At 44.4% G+C, this 21,994-nt stretch overlaps 1 long non-coding RNA gene across 1 annotated transcript; it reads left to right on the top strand.

Moving 5' to 3' along the window:
- Window positions 1-487: 487 nt before the first annotated feature.
- LOC147102712 (uncharacterized) lies at window positions 488-11,827 on the top strand. Its single transcript, XR_015073176.1, has 3 exons — window positions 488-1,154; window positions 5,700-5,782; window positions 10,956-11,827. It is a non-coding gene; the product is annotated as an uncharacterized LOC147102712 (long non-coding RNA).
- Window positions 11,828-21,994: the final 10,167 nt, after the last annotated feature.

Below are 21,994 nucleotides of genomic sequence, written 5' to 3'. Positions count from 1 at the left end.
GAGACTTTCTAGACAGGGCCGTAGATTGCAAACTAGGCATTAGGTTATATCAACATTGGGAGTGGAGTTTCATAAAATATCCCCTCTGTTCTCTTTATCCATAGCCAGACTTCAACCCTTGTCTAAAGTCTGATATTCCTCTTTTCATGAAAAATAGCAGAAATGCCTGGCTTTCACCAATTTACTGAACTACGTATAGGCGCACACAGCTTTAAAAAGCATGGCATCTGATAATAGAATTTTGTTTGGCTGCTACTTTTCCATTGCAACTATCATAATGCACTGGCAATAAAATTTCTTTAATGGCCCAGGATTTGCTGAAGTGGGGCATCTCATAATGTGCCCTGTTACTTAGACTTGTTTCTGCTTCCTTCAGTTCAAAATTTATTTTGCCCACCAAGTTGCTGGAAGTGCGAGCTGATAATAGTATCTGGGACCTTGGTGAATAACGGGACAAACAGTGTATCTCCTTAACCAATGAGATTAAAGGATTGAGAAATTAACAGAGGAAGGACTGAGAAGGAGGGTGAGTTAGAGTAGGTGAATTCAGTGTCAAATCAGGTACAGAGAGGGAAAGAAAGATTGAATTAAGAGAGAGAAAGAGAGACAGAAAGGAAACGAAAACATTGTTTTTATAAATTGACATTTTAAAAATCTCCAACAATTGACAACTTGAAGTAATGAGGCTCCAAACTTTTAACTGTATACTTTCTGGACACGAGAGGTTGATTGGCAGTCATTAACAAATACCATGTCGTTAAAAGGGTACTTACACTGTTAATTACTAGATTTAATTTTCTGTGGTGAGTTTAATGGTCAATTAATGTGAAAATGCAGCAACTTCATAAAAATCACAGGGAGGTTAAGTGTGAGCTGCCCTTTTCGCGAAGTTAATGGCAGAGCAGCACAAATCGGCTAGCAACGTGCGGTGATTTGCAATTCAAAGGGCTATCTTTTCCTCACCACAAGTTTCTGGCCAATTTACAAATTACTAATGGCATGCGTAGTTCACAGGCCACTATTTTTTCTGCAAATTCTTGGCCAGAGTTTCTGAAGTAGCCGGCAAGCACTTAATCCTGATAACGTCAAAAAAATCAGTTATGGAAATGCAAAAGGCTGAACAACAAAAGAGCAAAAGCCTATTGAACAATGAGGTAAGCTGTTTTAATAGCGTGATAAAAGGTTATCTTTAATGGGGGAAGGTAGCCCACACATATACAAAGAAGGTGCTATGTATGGCAATATTCCACTGACAAAAGTGTACACGGTCTCAGTGACACTGAGGACCTGGTTCATGCACCAGAAGAAGCTGCACAACTTAAGGAGCACAAAGGTAAGGTATGAATATTACTGTAAAGTCAAAGCACAGGACATGTATGGACACGAAAGAGAGAAGTGGGTGTTAAAGATATATACAAAAAGTGCTCCACTGACACCATTTGTTTTAGCAAGGATGTAGCAAACAATGTTTTAGAAATTAAAATAGCAAGGTTATGCAAATTACTCTATACTTTACTATACATGTTCTGGACCTGGTGCTGAAGTGGTGGAATTGGAGCTTTGTGTTTGTTAAAGTTGTGCGAGGCTGACATTGCAAGGATTTGGGAGGTCAGCCTAATTATGTGCAACGACCTATTGGTCCAGATTGGGCCTGCCAGTGGGAGCTTTCTGTCACAAGGGAATGGGCACCAGTGTACAGCTGCAGCTAATAAAGGCTGCTATTTAAACAAGCTGTTTAATTCCAGCTAGGTACAAACCTGCAAGTGACTACTGAAAGCACAGAACGCCTTCACTTTCTTATGTTGCTTTGGAAGTGCTTGTGGAGCCGCAAAACAGGGTTTCCTTGCTTGGGATCTCAAAGTTCCCGCTGTAGAGCACCTCCATGAGGTGGTGGACAGTCAGTGCTGTGCCCAACAAGCAAAGGAATGGGATATAAACTAAAGGGTACAATTCTAAAGTGGATGCGGGTACAGAGAGACCTGGGGGTATATGTGCACAAATCGTTGAAGGTGGCAGGGCAGGTTCAGAAAGTGGTTAAAAAAATATACAGGATCCTGGGCTTCATAAATAGAGGCATAGAGCACAAAAGCAAAGAAGTTATGATGAATCTTTATAAAAGACTGGTTCAGATTCGGCCTCAACTGGAGTATTGTGTCCAATTCTGGGCACCGCACTTTAGGAAGGATGTGAAGGCCTTAGAGAGGGTGCAGATAAGATTTACAGGAATGGCTCCAGGGCTGAGGGACTTCAGTTACATGGATAGACTGGAGAAGCTGGGGTTGTTCTCCTTAGAGCAGCGAAGGTTGAGAGGAGATTTGATAGAGGTGTTCAAAATCATGAAGCATCTACAGTAGATAGAATAGATAGAGGGAAACTCTTCCCATTGGCGGAAGGGTCGAGAACCAGAGGATGCAGATTTAAGTTGATTGGCAGAAGAACCAAAGGCGACACGAGGAAAAACTTTTTCACGCAGTGAGTGGTTAGGATCTGGAATGCACTGCCTGAAAGGGTGGTGGAGGCAGACTCAATCATGGCTTTCAAAGGGGAATTGGATAAGGACCTGAAGGAAAAACAATTGCAGGGCTATGGGGAAAGGGCAGGGGGAGTGGGACTAGCTGAAGTGCTCTTGCAGAGAGCTGGCATGGGCTAGATGGGCCGAATGGCCTCCTGTGCTGTAACCATTCTATGATTCTAAGAAAATTGTTTAACAGCTTGAGGAAGTCTAAGAAGCTGAGACTAGTGAGCATTTCACTTATATGATAGTTGGACCACGATTTTCTTCTCACTGTTTTAAACTGTTGTATAACATTGGCCCAGAAATTCGGGTCCCCACGGGTGAGTACGCGCTGAGTACTCACGCGTAGGCCCAACGAAAGTGCCGGTTTCGTGCATGCACTGTGCATGCGCGGGAAACCGGAACTTCTGTTCCCTTGAAAGAAGGGGTTCAGAGGTGGAACGCGTGCGCCGGAGAGGCAGCGCATGTGCATTGAACTTACGTTCTTTTTCCAGGTTTTCCCAGGAGGGTAAGTCTCCAGCAGTTACACATGTAAAAAGCAGGTGCAAGGCCTGCTTTTAACAAGGTAAGTGGTGAATTAATTAAAATTAAAACATTTTTTCCACAGGTTTATTATTTTTAAATACTTTAAAGAAAGGTAAGTTGGCCTAGAAATTGAGTGGGGTTAGCGCCCAATTAGAGGCGCTAGAGGGCCTTGCGCCGGAATTATAGCCGCTTCGGAAATTGATTTGGGCCCTACCATCGGCATTAGCCGGTAGCGCTGCGCCGGCACCGATGATGTCATCGGTGTGCGCAGCGTCCCGGTTGCCGTGGTAACGCGGCCGGACGCCGAAATTCAGTTGCGGCCGCCTCGCCCGTGGCAGCCGCAACCAACGATTTTTCAAAAGTTTCTTGCTGGACTTAGTGCCGGCGCATTAAGGTGGCGCGGCGGCCGGCCGCTTTCCCGGCGGCCGCCTGCCCGCACCTCCCTCCCCGGACTCCTCCACCACCCCCCCGCGGCACAGATGTGTGTGGGCCTCGAGCCCGGCACTTCTCCGAGGTGCCGGGCTCATTTTTCGTGCGATGCCAGCGGTCGGCTGCAGGCAGCTCCTCCTTAACAGAAGGAGGAGGCCTGCAGTACCCCAGCCTGCCGCACCGCATCGGGTGCCGCAGCGGGGGATTAGCGCCGCAATCCTGCATTCAGCGCCCATTGCGAGGCGCTGACACCCTCCATTAGCGCCCGCAGCCGTCTGGGCGCGGCGCAGCTGAATTTTTGGCGGGCGCAGCGGCAATTAACGCTGGCGCTAAATTTCGGGCGCTACAGCCCTGGCGGAGGCAAACTCAATTTCTAGGCCGTTTATTTTTAGCCCCGTTAGAAAATGTAATTTTTTTTTCAAAAATGTAAATTATTATTTAAAATAGTTATTCTATATAATTTGTAGTTATTTTTAAAATGTGATGTTTTAAAAAAAATTATTTGAAGTTTTAGTGATGTTTTGGGGCTTATAGTATTTATGGTTTTGACAGCTCTTCCTGTCAATTTTATGAATAGGCATTCCCTGCTACCATTGGCTCTGCATGGCCCACGTGATCCCAGGGGATGCATCGAACTAACTGCGCCCTTGGGATATGCAAGCACTGCGCGCCGGCAGTTGGAGCAACCCAGGATCGGAATCCCACGCGTGCCCACAGCTCAATGGCTGGCGCGCTAGGTAAGTGCAGGTCGGAGGTTGCACCCGCGGGAAGCCCCCGACCCGAATTTCTGGGTCATTATATATGCCTCTTTATGATGTATCACTGTTTGAAGTAAAATTAAGCTTCTGTAAAAATAAATGGTTCTATATGGGGAAAAAGGTTAGATTTCCACGTCAAATTGAAATGGTTAGATTCCTATGCTGGCTGGAATTTATTGGCATGCAAAACAAGGACATTGATGATGTAATAGACTACAATAAGGATGAAAGAAGGACATTGCTGACAGAAACAGACAGAAAAGACAACATTCTGATATGTAGAGAGTGAACTGTTACTTATATGAAGACACGCTCATGGTTAAAAATGCGACTAAAGCATATGCTGATATGACAAAGCGCCAAAGAATGACAAGGGACTGCTGACAAGCAAACAGACATTAAGGAGGGTTAAAAACAAGATAAGGAGAATAACAGATGTCAGAGGTCTGCCCTTATGGTTCAAATATGATAAGTAAGCCATGGGTCTGGTCCTGACAAGTGGATTATAAAAAGTCTGTAGAGGATAGGTGAATTGGTTTTGTCAGACAAGAGGAGCCAGCAGCAGGCCTGGAATATCGAGACAGGATTGCTAATCAATGTTAGATGTGGAACCGAAGGACCAAGGCATTGCTCAAGTGTGCAGACCCAGGTTGTGCTTTGGGAGGGCAGAGTATTGAAGGTCAAGTAGTACTAATACTGCTTGATGAATTATAAATTGTAAAACCATTAAATAAACTATGAAAAGGACTTAAGTCAAAGATGCCTGTTTGGTGATTCCCTCTGCTCCTGAGTCGAACAAAATTGATAATCACCAATACGAATAATAGTTGCATCAGGTTTTGTACAACTAAATCTCGAGCGAACGCAATAACAGGTAATGCTTGACAGCTGGTTCTGTACAGATAAATCGTGAGCAAAAGATAACTGTAACAAACCATGACTGTGGTTGTTGGGTAAGCCCTCACAAAGTTCTTTCCAATCTTCACATGCATGCCCATACTGCAGCATGGCATGTTTTAATACTGCCACTTCAAACCGGAACTGTTGATGCATTACTATTTGGAACGGTAAGCCCACAAACCAACCCTACAACACTAGCTGCAGAATGCATGTTCATTTACTCCTACACAAGCTGCCGTATAGGATTGATATTAGGTTTCATTCTTTACCTGCACTTCAAACCTCCAACAACTCAACAGTGTTCATCTGCTCGCAAAACAGAAATGGAGTAAATCTGATCCAGAGCAGGGCCAATTGAATTAGACCTTTGAGTCAGTTTGAACAGGCTATGCTCAACATCCTGGGGCCTGAGCGCATAGAAAGAGAGAGCCATGGTGGTGCAGGAGACATCGCCAATGCTCTGGGCTAGAACCATCCTATTCCTGTTATTCTTTCTCTTCTTACTCACCCACTGCATTCTAGCACCCCATCTTGCCAGCAGTTTAACATATGTTCCTTTTCTGTTTCAATAGGAAAACTGCAAGAAGCAGCTGAAGGACCTGCTGACACTCAAAAAGCCAACCCTTCACTGCAGCCAGAAAGTAGAACCTCAAAGGTAATAATCTCTGGATTGATACCTGAGCCATGCGCAAATTGCCATAGGGACAAACAGATTAGAGGTTTAATTGCGCGGCTCAAAGAGTGGTGTGGGAGGAAGGGGTTTCAGTTCATGGGGCACTGGCACCAGTACCAGGGAAAGAGGGAGCTGTTCCGTTGGGACGGGCTCCACTTAAACCGGGCTGGGACCAATGTTCTGGTGAACTGAATAACTAGGGCAGTAGACAGGGCTTTAAACGAATGAAGTGGCGGGGGGGGAGGGGGCGAGGATTCAGGAAAGAGTAAATTTAAAAGCAGAGAGAAAAATGTCAAGGCTCTAGCGCAGAGTAGAGTTTTGGGTAATAATAAGCAGAGTGGGTCAGGAAGGAACCGAGAGAGTAACAAAGGTAATAAGGCATCAGTGACTGAGGCGACATCAGGGAAAAAGAGAAATAAGTCAAAGCTAATGGCACTATACCTGAATGCGTGAAGCATTCGCAACAAAATAGATGAACTAATAGCGCAGATAGAAATGAACAGGTTTGATCTCATAGCCATAGCGGAGACGTGGTTGCAAAGTGTCCAAGGTTGGGAACTAAATATTCCAGGATACTTAACTTTTAGAAGAGATAGGCAAAATGGAAAAGGAACAGGGGTAGTCCTGATAATAAAGGATGGGATAAAAACATAGAGAGAAAGGACCTTAGCTCCAAAAATCAAGAAGTAGAATCAGTTTGGGTGGAGCTAAAATACAGCAAGAGGCAGAAAACATTGGTGGGAGTTGTTTATAGGCCCTCAAACATTAGTTGTAATGTAGGGCAGAGTATAAATCAGAAAAATAGAGGCGCATGTAACAAGGGTAATACAGTAATCATGGGGGACTTTAATCTACATATAGACTGGGCAAACCAAATCTGCAGTAATAGTGTGGAGGACGAATTCATGGAATGTACACAAGATAGTTTTCTATATCAGTATATTGTGAAACCAACAAGGGAACAGGTGATTTTAGATCTAGTATTGTGCAATGAGAAAGGGTTAATTAATAACCTTGTAGCAAAGGGGTCCTTAGGGGAGACTGACCATAATATGATAGAATTTTATATTGAGTTTGAAAGTGATTTAATTAAATCCAAAACTAGGGTCTTAAATCAAAACAAAGCAAACTACGTAGGTATGAAGGGCGAGTTGGCTACGGTAGATTGGGAAACTACATTAAAAGGTATGATGGTAGACAAGCACTGGCTAGCATTTAAAGAATTAATACATAATTTACAACAAATATACATTCCTTTAAGGCACAAAAACCCCACAGGAAAAGTGGTCCAACCGTGGCTAATAAGAGAAGTTAAAGATAGTATTAGATCAAAGGACGAGGCTTATTATGTTGCCAAAAAGCGTAGTAAGCCTGAGGATTGGGAGGATTTTAGAATTCAGCAAAGGAGGACCAAGAAATTGATAAAGAAAGGGAAAATAGAATATGAGAGTAAGTTGGCGAGAGACATAAAAACAGACTATGTAAAAACGAAAAGATTAGCGAACGTAAACGTGGGTCCCTTACAGGCTGAGACAGGAGAAATTATAATGGGGAATAAGGAAATGGCAGAGAAATTAAACAAATACTTTGTATCTGTCTTCATGGAAGAAGACGCAAAAAACTTCCGGGAAATAGTGGCGAAACAAAGCTGTAGTGAGAATGAGGAACTGAAAGAAATTAATATTAGTAAAAAAATAGTACTGGAGAAATTAATGGGACTGAAAGCCGATAAATCCCTTGGACCTGATGGCCTACATCCTAGGGTTTTGAAAGAGGTGGCTATAGAGATAGTGGATGCATTGGTTGTCATTTTCCAAAATTCCATAGATTCTGGAACAGTTCCCATGGATTGGAAGGTAGCAAATGTAACCCCACTATTTAAGAAAGGAGGGAGAGAGAAAATGGGGAACTACAGACCAATTAGCCTGACATCAATAGTAGGGGAAATGTTAGAATTTATTATTAAGGACGTGGTAACAGGGCACTTAGAAAATAATAATAGGATTGGGTAGAGTCAACACAGATTTATGAAAGGGAAATCGTGTTTGACAAATTTGTTAGCGTTTTTTGAGGTTATAACTAGCAGAATAGATAAGGGGGAACCAGTGGATGTGGTGTATTTGGATTTACAGAAGGCATTCGATAAGGTGCCACACAAGAGGTTATTAAACAAAATTAGGGCTCATGGGATTGGGGGTAATATACTAGCATGGTTTGAGGGTTGGTTAACGGACAGAAAACAGAGTAGGAATAAGTGGGTCATTTTTGGGTTGGCAGACTGTAACTAGTGGGGCACCACAAGGATCAGTGCTTGGGCCTCAGCTATTCACAATCTATATCAATGATTTGGATGAGGGGACCAAATATAACATATCCATGTTTGCTGATGATACAAAGCTGGGTGGGAATGTAAGTTGTGAGGAGGATGCAAGGAGGATTCAAGGGCATATAGACAGGCGAAGTGAGTGGACAAGCACATGGCAAATGGAATATAACGTGGAGAAATGTGAAGTTATCCAATTTGGTAGGAAAAATAGAAAAGCAGAGTGTTTTTTAAATGGTGAGAGATTGGGAAATGTTGGTGTTCATAGGGACCTGGGTGTCCTTGTACATGAATCACTGAAAGTTAACATGCAGGTAAAGCAAGCAATTAGGAAAGCAAATGGTATGTTGGCCTTTATTACAAGAGGATTTGAGTATAAGAGTAAAGACGACTTACTGCAATTATATAGGGCCCTGGTGAGACCACACCTGGAGTATTGTGTACAGTTTTGGTCTCCTTACCTAAGGAAGGATATACTTGCCATAGAGGGAGTGCAACCAAGGTTCACCAGACTGATTTCTGGGATGGTGGGATTGTCCTATGATGAGAGATTGAGTAGACTAGGCCTATATTCGCTAGAGTTTAGAAGAATGAGAGGTGATCTCATTGAAACATACAAATTCTTACAGGGCTTGATAGGGTAGATGCAGGGAGGATGTTTCCCCTGGCTGGGGAGTCTAGAACCAAGTGTCACAGTCTCAGAATAAGGGGTCGGTCATTTAGGACTGAGATGAAGAGAAATGTCTTCACTCAGAGGGTGGTGAATTTTTGGAATTCTCTACCCCAGAAGGTTGAGGAGGTTCAGTCGTTGAGTATATTCAAGACAGAGATCGATAGATTTTTGAATATTAAGGGAATCAAGGGATATGAGGATAGTGCAGGAAAGTGAAGATGGGGTAGAAAATCAGCCATGATCTTACTGAATGGTGGAGCAGGCTCGAAGGCAAATGGCCTACTCCTGCTCCTGCTCCTATTGCTTATGTTCTTATGTCACTTAATCCTTCTGCAGCAACTATTGGCACAGGTATATTCAGCCCTGGGTATTCAGATAGCAAGTTTGAGAAGGGCACCAGGTGAGACATAGAGTATGAGTGAGCAGAAGCAGATGTTAGTAGCCCTGGGATTTGAGCCTGATGGGTATATAATTGAATGAAGTGGCGTACCATTGTTTCTTGCTTTCATTTGGGAGTGTGCCAAGTACCCTGCAAGGTCTGGGGCTGACTGTGGAAGAGTCTACAATACGCTTAACAAAATGAACTTAATGCTTCTCGGCTATTTTACCCCTAAAAAACAAGAATCCAGCTCATCTATGTTCTTATTTGGGCGGATATGCCATCTGCTGACTCACATGAAGCAGCAGAGCTGTCACAGCTGTGGATCATTCCAGGGTATCACCTCCTACCTGCTTTCTGATTAAATGTTTACAGTTGGAATAAAACCAATTCTGAAAGTTAGAGCAGGTGTTCAAACAAGACATGTTCTAAAGTTGTTTGAGGCTTCAAAAAACATGATTCTGCATACCTTCAAATCCTAGAACACGCTAGCTAACAGCAGTGTGGGAGTACCTTCACCACACAGACTGCAGCAGTTCAAGAAGGCGGCTCACCACCACCTTTTAAGAGCAATAGGGATGGGCTTGCCAGCAATGTCCATATCCTGAGAATGAATTAACAAAAAAATGAAACAGTTGACCCTTATGCAATTGCTGCAATTGCTTTAACCTGTTCCTATACAAAGCCAAGGGCATCTACCTCAGTGAAACTTTGAGTACAAAATATTAATAAGTTGCCATCGAGAGAAATGATGCAATCTACTCTTTATTAGTACCAGGTGCACTAATTCCAGTAAGGTTCTGCCAATACATGTTTAAGATGAAATAATAATAGCTCTGATTGAGACAACTTGATTACAATTATTTTATGGCTGGTTGATCTGAGGTATTGCTCAATATTTATACAGATTGGCTGTTGCCTGTCCCCACTTGTGTGGTGGGTGGTGTTCTACATATTATGATCAGAAGTGGAGTCAGTTGCTCTGTCCCTGGTTACACCCTCCATCTCCAAATCTGTTTATTTCCCCTGTGAGCTTAGTCCCTCCCTCCCTCTCTGATTTTATTTTAGTTCATAATTTTTCCTCTCCACTCTGCAGCCATGCTTTGACTCGATTTACTGTACAGTAGCCCTTGTGACCTGTTTACTATTCTGCCGCTCTTCCTTTATGTTTTCCTCAACCACATTGCTTCAAAGAAACATTAAATAAAGTAAAGAATTCTGCTGAAGTTGCAACAGAGTCCTGACTTCATTTTTCTTCAGCAAACTCCAGAGTTAAAAAATATTTCTACATCAAATACATTTTGTGCAAATAGAAAATGGCTGCCTCTCATGTTTTGTGGGGATCTAATTCGCCTGCTGTATCGCACCAACCTGGCGTGTTGGGATCTGATTGGTCAATATTACAGACAAAGATTGCATACATGAAAGAGCTAATAATGCAATCTTCACATCCACAGTACTACACACACTGGGGCACTGAGGCCTAACTCAGCACCTGGTGCACAGGGTGCGCAGTAATGCACTGCTAAAAGCCTGGACAACTACCAGCTGCTGAACACATTATCGGTATGAATGTTACGTTTATTAGGGGATTGTCACATAATGCACTTGAAGCACCTGAACAGTGTACTAGACGTTCAGTGCCCATATGAATAGGGTGCTGTGTGTGAAGCACCTTCCTCTGCTCTGCAATTACCTGAAAGCTGTTCATCTCCAACATCTTCCAGTTCTGATGAAAGGTCATCGACCTGAAACGTTAACTCTGTTTCTCTCTTCGCAGATGTTGCCTGACCTGCTGACTACTTCTGGATACTTTGGCTGTACCTGCCCCGATCCTTCTTTAAAAGAGGAAGTGATCCACAGCTGATCCACCAACTCCTGGACCCTTCCTGGTCCAAAGAAAGAACTTGTCAACATCGCCTTCAGCTCCAATGGGAGCCAGGAGTTTTTCACAATATGGTAATCTGTCTCCTTCACGATCAATTAACTTTGTTTCTTAAAGGTTTTGGGCTTGCAGCTGGCAAGAGTTACATTGAGGCCATATAGGACAGAAGTCCTGGTGTAACCCAAGAATTCTCCCAGAAACGCCGCCTTGATTTTCTGTTTTTATTCCTTTATGTAATGTCCTTTAGCTTGAATAGGAGTGACTTCTTTGGTTCTTACCTGTTAAAATGTTAATGTGCTGAGCTGCTTTGCATGAAATTGTTACAGATAGCCTCTTAAAAACCCTACCTGTTTCTGCATCTCGTTTGTAACATTTTAGGAATTTTGAGCGAGTTCCTCTTTAAAACTGACCAGTAGCTCTTCAAGAGCTGTTGGCGTCGGATAGGCCACTCCTGGCCCTTGTGCGTTCCTGAGCGTCATGCACAATATGGTAATATGTAAGTACGCTAACCTGGCATAAGTGAGCTGCACAAGAATAGCTCAGTTCCATGCAGGCACGTACGTTGCCAGAAGAACAAGGGTCCTGCTACTGCTACAGTGGGACCGCATTATTGGCCCAAAAAGTTGCATCAGTTATCTTTATCGATGTAATAAAACATAATTTACTGTTCATGCATTTAAATTTAATTTGTAACATTTGTGTGTCTTGAGAATATTGCAGCACACATCACATATTGGTTAAAAAATGAAAATTTAAACCCACAGAAAATTAGCCTAACACGCAGAAATGATTCATTTACTTTCAGTCATGTGCATATGGCTCCTTATTATGCTTACTTGTTTTACCCTACTGTTATCAACATTATATTATTGATGTTTTACAGCAACTTCACAAACACTTGAATTTTGCAGGTTGTAATTGGATGTCATCTGGCTGTTTCACACAGGTGCAAGCACTGTTTATTATTTCCCAATGTAAGTGCAGTGCTGTCTGTGACATCTACAGTGAGGAAGATTAGAGTTTATTCAAGATCAAAGTTAACTAATTCTATAATATTTATGTGTGTGAAAGATGGACCGTTGGGTAAAAAGGAAATCACCTTTAGGCTTTCTACAGTCTGTCAACGTATCACCAACTCTTGTGAAGTTTTACTTCGGGGAACTGCAACCTTAATAATCTGTTAATTGAAAGTTCTTTTCCACTTTACCTGATCAAGTTTAGATAGCACTATAGGCATCGGACAAATCTGCAGACTATTTTCATGAGAACATACGAAATAGGAGCAGGAGTGGGCCATATGGCCCCTCGAGCCTGCTCCGCCATTCGATAAGATCATGGCTGATCTTCTCCTCCACTTTCCCACCCTATCCCCATATCCCTTGATTCCCTTAATATTCAAAATCTATCGACCTCTGTCTTTGATATACTCAACGACTGAGCCTCCACCGCCCTCTGAAGTAGAGAATTCCAAAGATCCACAACCCTCTGAGTGAAGAAATTTCTCCTCATCTCAGTCCTGAATGGTCGATCCCCTATCCTGAGACTATAACCCCCAGTTCTAGACTCTGCAGTTCAGGGAAATTGCCTCTCAGCATCTACCCTGTCAATCCTGCTGTTGTGTATGTAATATGTGTGCTACTTTAAACCTATGGACAGGACTGCACTACTTGTAGGGCGTAGTGATACGCAGTACCACTCCTGGCCATAGGGGTATAAATAGTACTGTGGGTACTGATCTCCCCTCAGTTCCCGCCTGTGGGCATGAAGTAAAGACCTACGTGTAGTCCCTACCTCCAACCAGTAAAGACCTGTTTGAGTTATACGTTTAAGTCTTTGTGTTAATTGTTCAATACAATACACATACTTAACACCTGCTATATGTTTCAATGTGATCACCTCTCGCCTCTCATTCTTCTAAACCTGAGAAATAGGCCCATTCTACTCAATCTCTCCTCATCGGACAACCTTCTCATCCCAGGAATCAATCTAGCGAATCTTTGTTGCATCCTCTCTAAGGCAGTGTATCCTTCCTTTGGCAAGGAGACTCAAACTGTACACAGTACTCCAGGTGTGATATCACCAAAGCCACATGTAATTGTAGCAAGACTTCCTTACTCTTATACTCTAACCCTTTGCAATAAAAGCTAACATACTATTTGCCTTTCTAATTACATGGTGTACCTCCATGTTAACTTTCTGTGGTTCATGTACAAGGATCCCCAAATCCCTTTGCATACCAACATTTACTCGTCTCTCACATTTTAAAAAAATATTCTGCTTTTCTATTCTTCCTACCAAAGTGGATAATTTCACATTTCCCCACATTATACTCCAGCTGCCACCTCCTTGCCCAATCACTTAACCTGTCTATATCCCTTTGCAGCCTCTTTGCATCCTCCTCACAGCTTACTTTCCCACCCAGCTTTGTATAGTCAGCAAACTTGGATACATTACACTCAGTCCCCATATTTAAGTCATTGATATAGATTGTAAATAGCTGAGGCCCAAGAACTGATCTTTGTGGCACCCCACTGGTTACAACTTGCCAACCCGAAAATGATCCATATTTTCCTACTCTCTGTTTTCTGCCCGTTAACCAATCCTCAATTCAACCTAATATATTACCCCCAATCCCATGAGCCCTAATCTTGTGTAACAGCCTCTTGTGTTGCATCTTATCAAATGCCTCTTGAAAAGCCAAATATACTACATCCATTACTTCTACCTTATCTACCCGGCTAGTTACACCCTCAAAAACCTCTAATATATTTGCCAAACATGATTTCCCTTTCATAAAAACATGTTGTCTCTGCCTAATCATATTATGATTTAAGTGCCCTGTTAACAAGTCCCTAATTTCTACCAGATATTATGTTATCAATGTATTACATGTAACACTGTTAGATATAAGACATCCTTCAGATAACAAAGTGATTTATAATAATTAATCTATAAATATTAGACTGTGATTAGGTTAAGATATAGATATTAATAATGCAAAACCCATTCAGCAATAATTTCACAGTTATGTTTATTGTGTGTCTCAAAATATTGTACTATAGATGGTTATTAGAGGACTGATTTATGCTTGTGAAATATCACCTACTATATCCGTATATTTGCTTTCATGGCCATCTTGCCATTTATCTTTATTGAGAATCACAATGAAGTACAGATAAAGCACTGATGATTTAGAACTGTTCTTGGCTATTCAAATGCATAGGATGGAGCTGTTCATACATATTGTACATGCAGCTTAACAATAAAGTGGAGTTTTGTTCAGAGAGTGTAGAGACAGTTAAATCCAACAGTTATGCTCGACACATTAAAACCAACCCCAGAATTAAAGTCAGAAACAGTATGGAAGATATTCAGCAATGTGATTCCCCCTGTACATTACTTATCAAAAAACTTTGAGACACCTATCAGCTTCTAGATCACATGAGCTTGTCAAATGGCATTGTTCTTAGAGTCATAGAGTCATAGAGTAATACAGCACGGATAGAGGCCCTTCGGCCCATCGTGTCCGCGCCGGCCTTCAAGCCCTGTCTAATCTAATCCCATATTCCAGCATTTGGCCCGTAGCCTTGTATGCTATGGCATTTCAAGTGCACATCCAAATGCTTCTTAAATGTTGTGAGGGTTTCTGCCTCCACAACCCTTTCAGGCAGTGAGTTCCAGACTCCAACCACCCTCTGGGTGAAAAAGTTCTTTCTCAAATCCCCTCTAAACCTCCTGCCCTTTACCTTGAATCTATGCCCCCTAGTTATTGACCCCTCTACTAAGGGAAAAAGCTCCTCAGCATCCATCCTATCTATGCCCCTCATAATTTTGTACACCTCAATCATGTCCCCCCTCAGCCTCCTCAGCTCCAAGGAAAACAAACCCAACCCGCCCAGTCTCTCTTCATAGCTGAAGCGCTCCAGCCCTGGTAACATCCTGGTGAACCTCCTCTGCACCCTCTCTAACGCGATCACATCCTTCCTGTAGTGTGGCGACCAGAACTGCACACAGTATTCCAGCTGTGGCCTAACCAGTGTTTTATACAGCTCCATCATAACCTCCTTGCTCTTATATTCAATGCCTCGGCTAATGAAGGCAAGTATCCCATATGCCTTTTTTACCACCTTATCCACCTGTTCCGCCGCCTTCAGGGATCTGTGTACTTGCACACCCAGATCCCTCTGACCCTCCGTCTTGCCTAGGGTCTTTCCATTCATTGTGTATTCCTTTGCCTTGTTAGTCCCCCCAAAGTGCATCACCTCGCACTTTTCCGGGTTAAATTCCATTTGCCACTGTTCCGCCCATCTGACCAACCCATCTATATCGTCCTGCAGACTGAGGCTACCCTCCTCGCTATTTACCACCCTACCAATTTTTGTATCATCCGCGAACTTACTGATCATACCCTTTACATTCATATCCAAGTCATTAATGTAGACCACAAACAGCAAGGGACCCAGCACCGATCCCTGTGGTACCCCACTGGCCACAGGCTTCCAGTCACAAAAACAACCTTCGACCATCACCCTCTGCCTTCTGCCACTAAGCCAGTTTTGTATCCAATGTGCCAAGGCACCCTGGATTCCATGGGCTCTTACCTTCTTGACCAGTCTCCTGTGCGGGACTTTATCGAAGGCCTTACTGAAATCCATGTATACCACATCCACTGCGTTACCCTCATCCACACACCTAGTCACCCCCTCAAAAAATTCAATCAAATTAGTCAGACATGATCTTCCCTTGACAAAGCCATGTTGACTATCCCTGATTAATCCTTGCCTCTCCAAGTGGAGACAAATTTTGTCCCTCAGGATTTTTTCCAATAATTTTCCTACCACTGATGTTAGGCTCACTGGCCTGTAGTTCCCCGGTTTTTCCCTACTACCCTTCTTGAATAATGGTACTACATTAGCGGTTCTCCAGTCCTCTGGCACATCCCCTGTGGCCAGAGAGGTCCTGAATATATGTGTTAGAGCCCCCGCAATCTTCTCCTTTGCCTCACACAGCAGCCTGGGATACATTTCATCCGGGCCTGGGGATTTATCCATTTTTAGGCCAGCTAAAACCGCCAATACCTCCTCCCGCTCGATGTTAATATGTTCGAGCATATCACAGTCCCCCCGCCCTATTTCTATGTCTACATCGTCCTTCTCCATAGTGAAAACAGATGCAAAAAATTCATTTAGAACCCCTCCTACATCTTCCGGCTCCACACACAGATTGCCACTTTTGTCCCTAATGGGCCCTATTTTTTCCCTAGTTATCCTCTTGCCCTTAATATACTTATAAAACATCTTCAGATTTTCCTTTATTTTGCTTGCCAGTGTTATTTCATGGCCCCTCCTTGATCTCCTAATTTCTTTTTTAAGTATCCCCCTGCACTTTTTGTACTCCTCTAGGGCTTCCTCCGTCTTTAGCCTTTTGTATCTACCAAAAGCCCTCCTTTTTTTCCTAATCCATTCTCGTATATCCCCTGTCATCCAAGGTTCCCTGTGGTTTTTGGAACCACCCTTGACCTTTACGGGAACATGTTGCCATTGTATGATCTCAATCTCCCTTCTGAAAGCCTCCCATTGCTCCGATGCGGATTTTCCTACAAGTAGCTGATCCCAGTCCATTTTGGCCAGATCCTGCCTTATCCTATTAAAATCGGCCTTCCCCCAATTTAGAACCTTTATTTCCGGCCCATCCCTGTCCTTTTCCATGGCCACCTTAAATCTTACCATATTATGGTCACTATCACCAAAGTGCTCACCTACTAGCACTTTTTCCACTTGGCCGGCCACATTCCCTAGAATTAGGTCCAGTACCGCCCCCTCTCTTGTAGGACTTTCTACATTTCTTGTTAAAGGTAATGCATTATTCCTGTGAATACCAACATTTTAGTTGAAACTGAGCCAGAATCAACTTTTTTGTGCCAATGCCATAGTTGTAAGTCATTTTAAAGGACCAAATTATTCTATACTGTATATTTCGCTTTGCACCTCAAACAATCCGGCCCCACAATTTCAGGGTTTTATCATCTTGAATATGAATGAAGAGAGAGGAGGGAGGAAAAAAATAGGCAAAAAGGCAACTATACATGTTGAGGACATCTTGTCCATGAGACCCACTTCCTGCTCCCTCGACCCTATTCCCAACAAACTGCTGACCACCCAACTTCCTTTTCTGGCTCCCATGTTAGCTGACATTGTTGATGGTTCTCTCTCCTCAGGTACTATCCCCCTCTCCCTCAAATTTGCCATCATCACCCCTCTCCTCAAAAAACAACCCTTGACCCCTCCGTCCTTACAAACTACTGCCCCATCTCCAACATCCCTTTCCTCGCCAAAGTCCTTGAATGTGTTGTCGCCTCCCAAATCCGTGCCCATCTTTTCCGCAAATGACATCCTTTGTGACTGTGACAAAGGTAAACTATCCCTCCTCGTCCTTCTTGACTTGTCTGCAGCCTTTGACATGGTTGACCACTCCATCCTTCTCCAATGCCTCGCCACCGTTGTCCAGCTGGGTGCGACTGCACTCGCCTGGTTCCATTCTTACATAGAAACATTAGATACGATTAGATAAGTATGAGGAGAGATTGGGTCGATTAGGCTTATATTCGCTAGAGTTTAGAAGAATGAGAGGGGATCTCATTGAAACTTATAAAATTCTAACAGGACTAGACAGACTAGATGCAGGAAGGATGTTCCTGATGGCGGGGGAGTCCAGAACCAGGGGTCACAGTCTAAGGATAAGGGATAAGCCATTTAGGACTGAGATGAGGAGGAATTTCTTCACCCAGAGAGTGGTGAACCTGTGGAATTCCCTATCACACAAGGCAGTTGAGGCCAATTCATTAAATATATTCAAGAAGGAGTTAGATATATTTCTTAAGGCTAAAGGGATCAAGGGATATGGGGAGAAAGCAGAGACAGGGTACTGAATTTGGATGATCAGCCATGATCTCATTAAATGGCGGAACAGGCTCAAGGGGCCGAATGGCCTGCTCCTGCTCCTATCTTCTATGTTTCTATGTAACCACAGAATCACCTGCAACAGCTTCTCTTCCCACTCCTGCATTGTTACCTCTGGGGTCCCCCAAGGATCTATCCTTGGCCCCCTCCTATTTCTCATCTACATGTTGCCCCTTGGTGACATCACCCAAAAACATAGCGTCAGTTTCCACATGTACCCTGACGACACCCAGCTCTACCTCACCACCACTTCTCTTGACCCCTTCACAGTGTCTAAATTGTCAAACTGCTTGTCCGACATCCAGTTCTGGATGAGCTGAAATTTTCTCCAATTAAACATTGGGAAGACCGAAGCCACTGTATTTGGTCCCAGACACAAATTCCGTTCCCCAGCTACTGACTCCATCCCTCTCCCTAAGAGCATAAGAACATAAGAAATAGAAGCAGGTGTAGGCCATTTGGCCCTTCGAGCCTGCTCCACCATTCAATAAGATCATGGCTGATCTTCTACCTCATCTCCACTTTCCTGCACTATCCCCATAACCCTTGATTACCTTAATTATCAAAAATCTATCGATCTCCGTCTTGAATATGCTCAACGACTGAGCCTCCACAGCCCTCTGGGGTAGAGAATTCCAAAAATTCACCACCCTCTGAGTGAAGAAATTTCTCCTCATCTCAGTCTTAAATAGCCGACCCCTTATTCTGAGACTGTGACCCTTGGTTCTAGACTCCCCAGCTAGGGGATACATCCTCCCTGCATCTACCCTGTCAACTCCTGTAAGAATTTTGTATATTTCAATGAAATCACCTCTCATTCTTCTAAACTCTAGAGAATATAGGCCTAGTCTACTCAATCTCTCCTCATAGGACAATCCCCCCATCCCAGGAACCAGTCTGGTGAACCGTCGTTGCAGTCCCTCTATGCAAAGGAGGTTGAGGGGTGATTTGATAGAGTTGTACAAGATTATGATGGGTTTGGATAGGTTAGGCGGGGAAAGGCTGTTCCCACTAGTTGATGGTACTAGGGGACACAGATTTAAGGTTTTGGGCAAGAGATACAGGGGGGATGTGTGGAAAAACTTTTTTATGCAGCGAGTGGTGAGGACCTGGAACTCGCTGCCGACGGAAGTGGTGGAAGCGGACACACTCAATGTGTTCAAGGGGAGACTGGATAGGCACTTGAGGGAAATAAACTTGCAGGGCTACGGGGATAGAGCGGGGGAATGGGACTGACTCGATTGCTCTGCAGAGAGCCAGCACGGACTCAATGGGCCAAATGGCCTCCTTCTATGCAATTATGACCATGACTCTATGAGCTGGATTTTAATTTAGGGGCGGGCTGGGGTCATGTAATCCGCATTTTGTGTTATCCACCCGAATCTAAATCGATGTGGAAGATTGATGCGATTTCAACTTGATTGGCCAATTGAGTTCCAACATGTGGGAACCCATGGCAAATGAGTTTTCCCAGTCTGAAAGTCGCCTCCGATGATGTCATCATTGCTGCTGCATTTAAGGTCTGCAATGAGCCTTGCTTCTTCTGCAGACTGCCAACCTTTTGGCCTTTCATGATACAGGGACCTGGAGGAAGAAAGGCCAGCGAGAGAGCTAGGGCTGCTCCGAGGTTTGATGACGTTGCCTTGCAGGCTTTAGTTGAGGGAGCAAGAGCTCATAAAGAGGTGCTCTTCCTTTCTTCAGGGAGGAAGAAGCCTCCCCAGCAGACCAAGGCTGTGTAAGTCCAGGTGGCAGAGGAGGTCAACTCATTATCAGTAACCTGCAGAACCTGGATTCAATGCAGGAAGAGATTCTGCGCACTGGAAAAGTGAGTATGAATTTCCCATCACCCTCAATCTGATCCTCATTGCCTTTCCTGTGTCATCGCATTTACCCGGCACCCAGCACTGCAGCTGGCCGTTGCAGCCGAAGTCGCGGGAGCGGGAGGCCGAGCTGGGCTGGCGGCCGTCGCGGGAGCGGGAGGCCGAGTTGGGCCAGCTCGCGTTTGCCCACGTCATCGCGTTCGCCCGCGTCATCGCGTTAAAGGGAATTATGTCCGATAAGTAAGGGACACTCAGTGGTACCGCTACATGCGCCCCCCCCCAGAATTCGCTTTAACGGTCGGCGTCAAACGATGAGATGGTCTGATGAGCCTGTCCGAACGACTCCTGTAGTCTCGAGACGGAGACTGCTAGGTGGCTGGTGGTCTGGCGGGCGGTCGTACTTGGGTTGGCGTAACGACGATGGGTGGCTGGTGGTCAGGCAGACGATCGTACCAGGTGTGCCGTAATGATGGTCTGGCGGGTGGTCGTGCTGTCTCGACGTGGCGGGCGAGGTCAAAATATGTGGTGGTCGTGAGCGGATCCTTGCGTGTGTCGTGGCGGATAAAACGTATCCAGCCTCGCGAAGGACCGTGGCGTAATGGCGAACAAAACGTATTCAGGCATGCGAAGGACCGTGGAAGCGTGTGACCTCTGTAGCCCGTGGTTCGAAGCGGGCGCCGGGGCGAAACAGCTGGCCGCGTCATAGCGACTGGCAGGTTGGGCGGACGCGGACCATGGCTCTGTCATTGTTGGGAAAAGGTCCCCAGTCATAGAGTCATAGAGTTATACAGCACGGATAGAGGCCCTTCGGCCCATCGTGTCCGCGCCGGCCATCAAGCCCTGTCTGATCTAATCCCATATTCCAGCATTTGGTCCATAGCCTTGTATGCTATGGCATTTCAAGTGCTCATCCAAATGCTTCTTAAATGTTGTGAGGGTTCCTGCCTCCACAACCCTTTCAGGCAGTGAGTTCCAGACTCCAACCACCCTCTGGGTGAAAAAGTTCTTCCTCAAATCCCCTCTAAACCTCCCGCCCTTTACCTTGAATCTATGCCCCCTAGTTATTGACCCCTCTACTAAGGGAAAAAGCTCCTCAGCATCCATCCTATTTATGCCCCTCATAATTTTGTACACCTCAATCATGTCCCCCCTCAGCCTCCTCTGCTCCAAGGAAAACAAACCCAATCTGCCCAGTCTCTCTTCATAGCTGAAGCGCTCCAGCCCCGGTAACATCCTGGTGAACCTCCTCTGCACCCTCTCCAACGCGATCACATCCTTCCTGTAGTGTGGCGACCAGAACTGCACACAGTATTCCAGCTGTGGCCTAACCAGTGTTTTATACAGTTCCATCATAACCTCCTTGCTCTTATATTCAATGCCTCGGCTAATGAAGGCATGTATCCCATATGCCTTTTTTACCACCTTATCCACCTGTTCCGCCGCCTTCAGGGATCTGTGTACTTGCACACCCAGATCCCCCTGACCCTCCGTCTTGCCTAGGGTCTTACCATTCATTGTGTATTCCCTTGCCTTGTTAGTCCCCCCAAAGTGCATCACCTCGCACTTTTCCGGGTTAAATTCCATTTGCCACTGTTCCGCCCATCTGACCAACCCATCTATATCGTCCTGCAGACTGAGGCTACCCTCCTCGCTATTTACCACCCTACCAATTTTTGTATCATCCGCGAAGTTACTGATCATACCTTTTACATTCATATCCAAGTCATTAATGTAGACCACAAACAGCAAGGGACCCAGCACCGATCCCTGTGGTACCCCACTGGCCACAGGCTTCCAGTCACAAAAACAACCTTCGACCATCACCCTCTGCCTTCTGTCACTAAGCCAGTTTTGTATCCAATGTGCCAAGGCACCCTGGATTCCATGGGCTCTTACCTTCTTGACCAGTCTCCTGTGCGGGACTTTATCGAAGGCCTTACTGAAATCCATATATACCACATCCACTGCATTACCCTCATCCACACACCTAGTCACCCCCTCAAAAAATTCAATCAAATTAGTCAGACATGATCTTCCCTTGACAAAGCCATGTTGACTATCCCTGATTAATCCTTGCCTCTCCAAGTGGAGACAAATTTTGTCCCTCAGAATTTTTTCCAATAATTTTCCTACCACTGATGTTAGGCTCACTGGC

This window comes from Somniosus microcephalus, chromosome 21 (genome assembly GCF_052327205.1).
Source record: "Somniosus microcephalus isolate GS21.2 chromosome 21, FLI_Smic_1.0, whole genome shotgun sequence".
Lineage (NCBI taxonomy): Eukaryota > Metazoa > Chordata > Chondrichthyes > Squaliformes > Somniosidae > Somniosus > Somniosus microcephalus.
Note: the sequence above shows the minus strand (reverse complement) of the source record. Positions and strands in the feature narration are given on the sequence as shown.